The following is an 11,063-nucleotide window of genomic DNA, read 5'->3' on the forward strand; positions in this document are numbered from 1 at the left end:
AAGCAAGAAAGAAGAGACCACTGTGCTCATTTATCAGTAAACACACACCAAGTCAACGCAGTTTGCCAGACACTTTTGTGCACATGAGGATACTGAGACGTGCTGAACAAGACTGACAAAGGCCCTTCCCTCTCGGGTGCATCTTGGTGGGAGGAGACAGACGGTAAACAAGTAGATATAGTCGAGAGGCTCTAAGTGGTATGAAGAAAAAAATAACGTTGGTAAGAAGATAGAAAGTAAAGGTTGGCCCCCAGTGGGGGGTTGCAATTTTAAGATTGGAGAAGAACAAACAAACAAAAAGATTAGGAGGGGATGCCTCTCTCCCTTTTCATCAAGAAAATAAAAGCTTTCCCAGAATACCCTTCTCCCGGCTTTTCATGTTGGTCTCATGAGCCCACACTGAGTCACAAGGCCACCTCCAGTGTGGGAAGTAGGGATCCAGGTTATCAGGATTGGTTTAGACCATTGGTTTTCCAACTTGAGTGAGAAACAGAATCCCCTGGAGGATTTGTGAAACCACAGATTGCTGGGCCCCACCCCCAGAACTTCTGATCCTGTAGGTCTGGGGTGGGGCCTGAGAATTTGCATTTCTTTTTTTTTTTTTTTTAATGTTTTTATTTTTGAGACTGAGAGAGACAGAGCATGAGCAGGGGAGGGTCAGAGAGAGAGGGAGACAGAGAATCCAAAGCAGGCTCCAGGCTCTGGGCTGTCAGCACAGAGCCCGATGTGGGGCTCAAACCCACAGACCGTGAGATCATGACCTGAGCTGAAGTCGGACACTTAACCGACTGAGCCACCCAGGCGCCCCGAGAATTTGCATTTCTAACAAGTTCCCAGCAGCCGATGATGCTGCTGTTCTGGGACTGTACTTTGAGACTCACTGACTTAGACCAATCATGATCCACTGTCTGTGCCGGTCCGTGACCCACTGAACAAAATCAGGGTTTTGGTAGCTAGGAAGTGTGGGTACTGGTAAGACAGCTAACAGCGTCTAGGTAATAGGCAAGGCAGTTAGCCCAATGCCTGGCTCATAAGTATCCAGTAAATGGTAGCTATTATTATTATAGATATCATCACTATTATTTTAGAAGAACATAAGGCTACTGTTGGGTTGGAGCCTGCAGGGTCTTAAATGTCAGGCAGGTGAGTCCTAGTACTCTGTACTAAGGACCATTTTGGAACAGGAGAGTGAACTGATCAAACAGGCGTTTTTGGAAGGCATTGGGCTGGGGTCTGCAGAGGAAATGGTGGCAGTGGGGGAGCCAGCTGAGACGCGATAGCAGTGACTCCAAGTAAAAACATTACAAGGGTGCGGACGTCAGCCTGTCTCTGGCCTGGCCACCCAGGAGATTATCCGTTGGCCAACTGGGATCTTCAGGACTGATTCTCAAGATTTCCTATGCTCTTAATCATGGCTAATTGCTTGGAAGTGGGGGGCTAGGAGGTCAGAGGACAAGACAGACTGGGGAAGAATGCACGTGTTCTTTGAAAACCCTGAGAGAAGAGAGCATACTTGGGTTTCACTGGGTGCTGGTGGTAGTGCCTGGCCCCCAAGACATTCAGCATCCTTATCTGTAAAACAGTGATAATAGCACCTTGTCACCTGCCCTGCCAATCGAGCACACGTTAGGGAAAGAAAGTGAAAACCCGTATGTGCAAAAAAGCCTTTGAACAAGGTCAAATGCACCACGGAGATGAAATCACATTACCGTCTTGTACATGCTTCTCAGGGTGTCTTGAATTGTGTTATTGTTACTTTAGCCAGAGGCAGCCCTCCGGGCTAAGTGGACCACAGAGCTGTGGCCACGTGGCCAGAGTTGACACGGGACACTGAGAAGCAGGAGACTTACCCTTCTCCCCTCTTCTCTTGGTCAGCATTAGTTGTGTGACTTGGGGCAGGATACCTGGCCTTTCTGAGACTGCATCTATAAGGTGTGACTAATCATTCTTTACCAGCCTGAAGGCTCCATCCTGAATCTTCTGAGGCCCCATTTAGCTCTGAGCTCTGTGGCTTTGTGATTCCATTATTTCTAATGCCTCAGAGCTATGGCAGTTCACAGGACAGACAACAATTTACAGTGTAAAACATGCCTTGATATCAGTAGGTTTCATGCTTACCTAAAACCCACACCAGTGTCTGTTCTGCATTTGGTGGTATTGTACAATGTTCACTAAACTGAAAAATAAGCCAGTCTCCAAATAGCTATCATTTCAGAGGCTTCCCTATAATCCCTAAAGCTGCTGACTGCTCAGGATTCCATTAGCCTCGAATTGTGTACAGATTTTTCTTATTGGTCCAATTGCTTTGTCATGGGGGAGCAGCGCACATGATCCATTTGCCCATCGGCTGGCACACAGTGGTTGTTGAGAGAAGCCCCAATTGAATACAGAAGTCTCCTGGCCAAGGGTCACCTCTTCCCCTCCCCTGCCCACAGGTCACCAAGCTTGGTTAGCCCTGGGGCTTCACTGCAGAAAACCTGACGTCTGGAATCTCTTCCTTGTCGTTTTGGCACTTCTGTTGTGTGTCCCTCATGTGAAACAACATATGGGAAAGGCAGCGGGTGACCTAAAATGCTACACAGTAGATGTGGAGACAGTGGGACTCTGGTCTTACGCTCAGACCAGTGTCTGCATTGCCATCCTGCGCTCACTGCCTGGAAGCCTTCACCCGAGTTGCCTCACCTCTCCTCACCTCTCCACTTCTCACTTCCTGACCTAGAAACGAGAAGTTGGGACTCAGTGTCCCTTTGCACTTTCCCAACCAAGTAGCTGTTGGCTGGCTGACATCCCCTCCCCTTGCTGTAGGATTTGTAGGGTGCAGGAAGGGAAAGGGTGTCACTGACATGAGAAATGAGACGGAGCTGAGAGCCCTGCTTTGTAGCCCATCTTAGCCCATCCAAGCCCGGCTGCGCCTCTGTTCCTCCTTCTTCCTAACTTGCGAGCTGGTGGCAAACCCTCTGCCCCTTTCAAGCTCCTGGGCACCGAGACCTGGTTGCAGGCTCCAAAGTTTCCGCCAACCTTGAGCTGTTGGGGTATCCTCTGCTGATGTAAGCTCCTGCGTGCACATCATCCACACGCCCCTTCTGGGCTGGGGTCAGGGGAAGGGTAGACTCACAGACTTGGATTTCTTGTTAGCATCTGGCTCACAGGTAGCCTGGGGGTAATTCGAACAGCGGGTGCACTGAGGGAGGCAGTCATTAACTTACTTTGTGTTCAGCTGCTGCTTCTGTGTTTCTTACATTCAATGACAGGTTGAAAGAGTTGGACAATTGAGAGATTGATTTTTCAGTGCATGTTTTATGAGTTGATTTTTCCCTTGGTGCCTCCCCCTACCTGTTCTTCCCTTTCTTTTAATGCTGCAGTCGTCATTTTCTTGCAGGGCCTCCTTTGATTTCCCCAGCCCACGTTTTTTTCTGCAGACTTATGCCCTGGCTTGAGAACAAGAGCACAGGAACTACCTACTTACCTGCTGATCAAGGAGCTTGAGTAACTAGTTGACCAGGCCTTTGACTGATTTCGTGGACAAGCACATCCTGGTTCTTCCAAACCTTGGTTTTCTGTATTTGTGTTTTTGAACCCATCACAGAGGGACTTGGGTCACAGGGGCTTATCTGAGGCCCACACACTGCCATCTCCCTTCCTGAGCCTGCCCCATAGCGAAGTCACACCCAAGTCTACATAGGTCTGAAGTGCTAGCATTATAGCCACCTGACTGCTTATATTCTAGGCATTGGTTCTTTTTATTGTTGCTTTCCTTTGGAAAATGTTTAATTGTGATGCAGAATAATTGAGGAGCTGACAAATACATTGCTCGGATTTTAGATGTGCAGGCAACAGGACATATCTTATGCTGTCACAGCAGACTGGGATACCCACTCACTGCCAGTGTGCACCAGATGCAGACAGGAAATGTTGCACATTAAATAACATATCCTCTTGATTACTGTACTTTATGTGAGATTTATTATAAGCCTAATTCTAATTCAATGAATGCCATCCACAGATTGTATGATGGGTCATTGTCACTGTGGGGCGTAAGGCAATCATTAAGAAGGTTGACAGGCAAAGCATATTAGAAAATAATCTTCTAAATTTGATTAAAGATACTTGCAAAGTCACATTAATTCCAAAATAATGTTTTTTATACAAATGGTGACTTGGGAAGTCTTAGGCCATCCCCTGAAAAAACATAATGAAGATAAGCAGCTAAAAAAAAGAGAGAGAAAGGATTTTGATACTTTGCAATGAAAAGACAGTTTAAGCATTTGAATTAAACCTGTCACTGAAAAGTGCATTTTTTTTTTTTGTAATTTTTTTTCAACGTTTTTTATTTATTTTTGGGACAGAGAGAGACAGAGCATGAACGGGGGAGGGGCAGAGAGAGAGGGAGACACAGAATCGGAAACAGGCTCCAGGCTCCGAGCCGTCAGCCCAGAGCCCGACGCGGGGCTCGAACTCACGGACCGCGAGATCGTGACCTGGCTGAAGTCGGACGCTTAACCGACTGCGCCACCCAGGCGCCCCAAAAAAGTGCATTTTTTTTAAGTTTTTTTAATTTATTTTAAGAGAGAGAGAGTATAAGCGAGAGAGGGGGGAAGAGAGAATCCCAAGCAGACTGGTCTTGAACTCATGAACTATGACATCATGACCTGAGCCGAAATCAAGAGTCAGACACTTGGGGGTGCCTGGGTGGCTCAGTCAGTTAAGCATCCAACTTCGGCTCAGGTCATGATCTCACAGTTCATGGGTTCAAGCCCCGCGTCGGACTCTGTGCTGACAGCTTGGAGCCTGGAGCCTGCTTCTGATTCTGTGTCTCCCTCTCTCTCTGCCCCTCCCCCACTCACACTCTGCCTCTGTCTCTCTCTCTCTCTTTCAAAAATAAGTAAATGTTAAAAAAAAATTTTTTTTAAAAGAATTAACACTTAACCAACTGAGCCACCTAGGCACCTGAAAAGGGCTTTTTTAACCAAAAGCAAGTCAATGCTGTTAGCAAGTACATGGATCCATTCGTTATTCAGGTGATCTCAGGAGTGAAGGCAGGGCTCTTGTCTACTCTTCCATAAAGGCCCCATAGACCCTGGACAACCGCTATGGAGTGCCATTGCCCATTGAAATAAGGGCATGTCTCCTCCCTGTATGGTCAAGATGGAGAGGGAGCCTGGAAATCCTTAGTCCCGTAATACCCCAAATCCTCTAAGGCACTCAGTCATCTTCTATTGCTAAACCCTAGCTCTATAAGCAACAATCATAAGTACTTAGAGACAAGTTTGCCAGAAGCTGTGAAGATCACTGGTTACAATTAAGCATTTGCTTACACAATTACGCTGCCTAGTGTTCGATCAGAGAATCTGAAAAAGAGGGGGGTTTCTGTCTCCCCGTTACAAAGATTTCATTGCTTCAAACTCTAGAACAGTCCTGTCAGATATACAATGCATGCCACAAGTATAATTTTAAATTTCTAGTAACCACATTAAAAAGTAAAAAGAAAAAGTGAAATTAATTCAATGAAAATATTTTTTTTCCCCAACCATATATAGGCATTGGTTCGTAAACCCTTTTTCGGGTTACCCATGCTTTGGAGAGTCTGATAAAGGATGGATCCTCCCCAGGGGCACCTGCGTGGCTCAGTCAGTTAAGTGTCTGACTTCAGCTCAGGTCATGATCTCATGGTCCGTGAGTTCGAGCCCCGCGTTGGACTCTGTGCTGACAGCTTGGAGCCTAGAGCCTGCTTCAGAGTCTGTGTTTCTCCCTCTCTCTCTGTCCCTCCCCGACTCGCACTCTGTCTCCCCCTCTCTCTGCAGAATAAAATAAAAACGTTTAAAAATTCAAACAAACAGGGGTGCCTGGGTGGCACAGTCGGTTAAGCGTCCGACTTCAGCCAGGTCACGATCTCGCGGTCCGTGAGTTCGAGCCCTGCGTCAGGCTCTGGGCTGATGGCTCAGAGCCTGGAGCCTGTTTCCGATTCTGTGTCTCCCTCTCTCTCTGCCCCTCCCCCGTTCATGCTCTGTCTCTCTCTGTCCCAAAAATAAATAAACGTTGAAAAAAAAAATTTTTTTTTAATTAAAAAAAAATTCAAACAAACAAAAAAAAGGATAGATTCTCCCCAGTAAGTTGTAGCAATTCATACACACAGAAAAATGTGCACAGAACTTCAGGGTCCTCATGGACTGCCCCTTAATCCTATCCTTGGACCACAAAGGGGCCAAGAACCCCAGAGTTAGAGCCCATATTCTAAGGAATCTTCATGCACTCTTTATCCTCCCCCATCCCTTAAAGGTGGAGAAAACAAGATAAAAAGAGGTATTGGGTAAGAGGACCTGTATGGTACACTCTCCATTCCATTCAGGAAAAATCCCGAGTTTTTCAGTTTCAGAACAAAAGTCATCTCTGGCTTAACAGGGGCCACAGAGACCTGTGTGTAAAATATATACCACAGCATGTTTCAATAAACATGTATACTTCAGAAACAAATACATTTACTTTTAGGAAAAATATGGCTAGGTCATTTTGGTACAAGCTTAAAGGAAAAATTATTGAAAATAATGTATATTTTAAAGAATGAGGTACTCAGACCATCTGGGTGGCTCAGTCAGGTGTCTGACTCTTGATTTCAGCTCAAGTCATGATCTCACAGTTCGTGAGATCGAGCCCCACATCGGGCTCCTGTGCTGACAGCACAGAGCCTGCTTGGGATTCTCTCTCCCTCTCTCTCTGCCCCTCCCCTGCTTACACTCATGCTCTCTCTCTCTCTCGCTCTCTCTCTCTCTCTCTCTCTCTCTCAAAAATAAGTAAGTAAAACTTAAAAAAAGAGTGGGGTACTCAGTACTGACTCATTCAGGTATCACTCTTATATTTGCTCTTTATTTCGCCTAGCTTCTGGATAACGTATCATCATCTGGATAAAATCTTCAGATTTAACATTTGTCTTAAAAGAGTTGCATGTGTCAGAAGACTGATTCTGAATCTTTGACTCTTCAGAGCATTTTCCCTCTTCCGTTAAATTCTAAACTTCCATTTGTATTGCTTGGATGTATATTAGTCTCCATGCTCCCTGTTGAATTTCTTTTTATAGTCCCTAAAAGTCTTGACGAGCAATACTAGAACATAGAGATTACTTAATGGCAAAAATACAGGTGTCAGCATCAGACCTGGGTTTCGTGGTTTGGCCCTGCCACTTTTGATGCTATCGTCCTAGGCAACTTATCCTGTCTACCTTCTGTTTTCTCATTTGTAAAAATGGAGGCCATGTCTTCAGGATTAACAGGATCATGGGGAGCCTGGGTGGCTCAGTTGGTTGAGCGTCCAACTTCGGCCCTGACGGCACAGAGCCCAATGTGGGGCTTGAACTCACAAACCGTGAGATCATGGCCTGAGCCAAAGTTGGATGCTCAACCCACCCAGGCTCCCCGAAACTGTACAAACTTTTAGTGGAACCCTGCATGTCTCTGTGCACTCTCAGGTTCACTGGACCCATTCAAATAGGCAGCCCAGCACTAAGACAGGCTTACCCTGTCCTCTGTTAGCAGACATGAGTCCGTTTCTTCTCTCTGCCCCAGATTCAGAATGTCATAAATATTTAAAATGATTCTTCCTGGTGTCTCCACCCCCCCCCCCCCCATCTTCTAGCACTTCGCCAGGGTTCTTTTATCTATATGTGGAAATTTGTTCACTGGCTGATTCTAAACTCAGTCTTTGTCTTCATCTTCAAATTACTGGTCCCAGCTGGCTTCTCTTCCAGCCATATTTTTCTGAATATCTCTGGCAGCAGCCATTGTGCCTTGCTGTGAAAACTGCCCTTGTCCTATCAGAGCAAGTGTCATCCAAGGCCTCGGTTGAGTCTCATAGAGCCTTCTCCTCCTCCTTTCCTGCCCTGAGCCAAGGAGGCCCAGAGGGTCTGCAGGGGATAGCTGGTTCTGTGTCGCCACCTCAGAGGGGCAGTGTTCAGGCACCCGGTGGCATCCCAGCAACAGCCTTGTCCCCAGGCCTGTGCAGTTCACTCTAGGCTCTTCTCAGTTCCCAGCCTGAGTGTCCCCCGAGAAGCAGACAGAGGAGTTTGTGTCCCTGGGCAACTAAGCGGCCTCCTGAATGCTCCTTTTTGCATTTGTTTTTCTCTTTCAGCTGCAGCGCTGTAGCTCCACGAGCGAAGCCTGGGTGCCCGAGCAGCCACCGTGGCAGCAGAGTGCAACCTGCAGAAAAGCTGATCACCGACAGAGATTGAGCGAGCGAGTGTGCATGTGTGTACGCGTGCGCGGAGGAAGGAGTGGTGTGCCTGTTTGCGTGTGCATGCCTCTGTTTACACTCTTGTGATTTCGAACGCTGCCGGGGCTGGAGGAATACATGTAGCAGCTTCACCTCAGCCTCCAGACACCAGGCTAGAGGTCATGGCGGTGACTTTCAGCCAAACCTGTCCCTGTGAGCCAGCTCCCTTGTCTGAATAGAAGAGTAGAAGGACCCTAGCTGGGATTCTGGCCTCTGCCCCCACCCCGACCCTGAGCCCTCCCTCCCTGTCTCGTCACATCAGACTGAGGAGCAAGCGGGAGGGCAACATGGCTGGCTCTGGTCCAGAGCATGGGATTCTAGAGGCAGCCCTGCTGAGTTCCTGCTTTATGACCCTGGAGGCTGGGCAGGCTAGAGGGGACAGATGCTGTCCAGACACAGTCACCTGGCCCGGCTTCTTTCTTGTTTTAAGATTTCCTGCCACTGGCTCCTCGAGACCCCTCCTTGGGCATCTGGGACTGAGCATGAGGCTGTAAACAGATCTGAAAACTTGATGTCATCATGGGGAGGTAGAACCAGCTACCTGACTGGTGTGCCATATACATAGTACTGTAGACGGTAGCCTAAAAAGTGCATCTGCCTTTCTGGGGCTGAAAACCTAAGGTTCGGAACGGAATCCCAGCTTTTACTCTCCCTTCCTCAGAAGCTGAGAGCCAGCCCGAGTGCTGACTGTGGAGTCAGCGCCTCCACCAGGAGGAAGCCAGGTTCCTGGTGATAGAAGGCCCCCTGGCTCCCTGGCTGTACCACAGTGCTGCCTGAGGTCAGCTGACAGCCAGGAAAGCCATTCTATCCTGTGGTCTGTAGGCTTCTGGGGCCTGCCTGGGGCTGGTCAGCATCCAAGTGCTGTGTCAGCTTTCCCAGTAGCTGGATGCCAAGGACCCCGGCAGGTAGACTCAGGTGGGAACTGCCAGGGACAGTTGGGAAATGTCCAGGTAGAGACCCCACCCAGCACACCAACCCTTCCAGAAGCAGCAGGTGGGAGGTTTGACCCCGAGAAGCCAAGGCCTTGCATTCCAGAAGTAGCCTGGCCTCCCACCTCAACCCTCCCACTGTTGAAGGCCTGTGGAGAAAGACATAATGAAAAGGACTGTGTGGTCAGCTGGAGCAAGTCTTCCTTCCACCCTGTGGCCTGCACTTGAGCCACAAAGTGAGAGTGTGTGTGTGTGTGTGTGCGCGCGCGCATGTGTGTGTGTGTGTGTAGGTGCGTGCGTAACTGAGAGGCTAATTCCTCTATGGATTTGTATCCTCACCTGTAACATTAGGCTGGCCTCTGGGCCTTTTCCTCTCTACCTCCCCTGTGACCTTTCCTAGCCTCATAGCTGTTACTCCCTTGGCCCTAGCCCTGTCCCTCACTGTCCTCCTCTGTCCTCGGACCAGAACCCTGGAGTCAGGCTTCTGTCTCCTACAGCTGTCCGGCACATTGACAGGCTTCTTCCTGAGATGTCCTCAGGTTTTCTCAGCCAGAGAGCTGCCTTTAGAGTCCAACTGTTGTATGTCTGTCACCCTCACTACAAATGTCCCGTAATCCTGTGGGGGAAGCAAGGTACAGGCGATGGTGTATAGTCACAGCATTGGGTTGGGGTCTTCTCTGTTCCCCAGCCCCAACCAGGAGGAGAGAGAATGAGGGGTTGTTGTCAGAAGGGGAGTAGAGCGAGCCTTGGAAGGCTGTTTTGAGAACTTGAGAAGGCCGGAGTCAGTATTTATTTAGCAGCACATTCAAGTATCAGGATGATTCCCTTTTCCTGCCTGTTAGATGATGGCTCTCTTCCCCCTACTTCACCATCCCTGGCAAGCTGGCCCATCCCCAGTGGAATAGAGTGGTCCACTCCTGGAGCTGGGAGGGTCAGGGTGAGGATAGGGTGCGTCTGATGGCCCCGAGCTCCATGATGGCTTCATGCCTTCCCTCTTCTGGCCTAGGTGTTCACAGGGCTGCCACAGCATATTGCCCCAAATCCTGATGCAGGGGCCAGCATGGGGGAGAGATGGTCGCAGGCAAAATGCACTTTATACAGAGATTTTATTCTTACTGAGAAGGTGTGTTTCTCCCACATTTTGTGAATATTCACTTGTTTCATAAATGTCTGATACTGTCTGAGCAAAGCTGTGTTGTTGTCAATCTTGTGGGAGGTCCGGTAACCAGGAATCTGTGAGGCTGAGCCTGAATGAAGCCTTAGGCCAGACCATCTTGGTTGTGCTGGAACCAGGAGCTTCTCACCCTGCCTGAGACTTGGCAAGAGGGAGAGGGATGGGTAGAGATGGAGGAAGTGGGAGGTCCCTAGGTGAGTGGCCAGAGCAGACTAGTGGCAGTTTCACAGCTTGGCCAAGTTGGGGGGGGTCAGTCACCTAGAAGGGTATAGAGCACTCTAGGCCCAGGATTCTATCTTGCAGTGACTCAGCCTCTTGGCCCACCTAAAACCCCCAGGGCTGAGGATCAGTCCGTCCAGGCAGGGCTCTCTCCAGGCCCTCAGTCCATCCTTTATCTTGACTCAGCCACTTAAGCACTGTTCGGTGTGAAGGGGACACAGGCAGCAAGAACTCTGATCTAACCAGGTGATCAGCATCTGCCCGGCTTTTTTGCTTCGTGCCATCTGGCCAGAGAGTGGCCCCTCTCTGCAGTGTGTGTGGGCTTTCCTATGATGACTTCTAGCCTTGGATCACTGGAAGAGTTTTGTTAGCCCACACCACACACCAGCTTCTTGTGGGAAGGGGCTCAGGCAGGGCCCAAGAATACACAAGCTGTCCCGCACAGAGTGAGAAAGTGGAAAAGGGGAGAAACTTGGCCCCGG

The 11,063-nt window shown here is 48.8% G+C and overlaps 1 protein-coding gene across 1 annotated transcript in view; it reads left to right on the forward strand.

The window, feature by feature from the left end:
- Positions 1 to 10,377, forward strand: part of CRY2 (cryptochrome circadian regulator 2) — a 33,627-nt gene extending 23,250 nt beyond the window's left edge. The window contains exon 12 of the mRNA XM_043581041.1: positions 8,119 to 10,377. The gene's annotated coding sequence lies outside the window, so the exon portion shown is untranslated. The remainder of the gene's footprint in view (positions 1 to 8,118) is intronic.
- The last annotated feature ends 686 nt before the right edge of the window (positions 10,378 to 11,063 follow it).

This window comes from Prionailurus bengalensis, chromosome D1, assembly GCF_016509475.1.
Source record: "Prionailurus bengalensis isolate Pbe53 chromosome D1, Fcat_Pben_1.1_paternal_pri, whole genome shotgun sequence".
Lineage (NCBI taxonomy): Eukaryota > Metazoa > Chordata > Mammalia > Carnivora > Felidae > Prionailurus > Prionailurus bengalensis.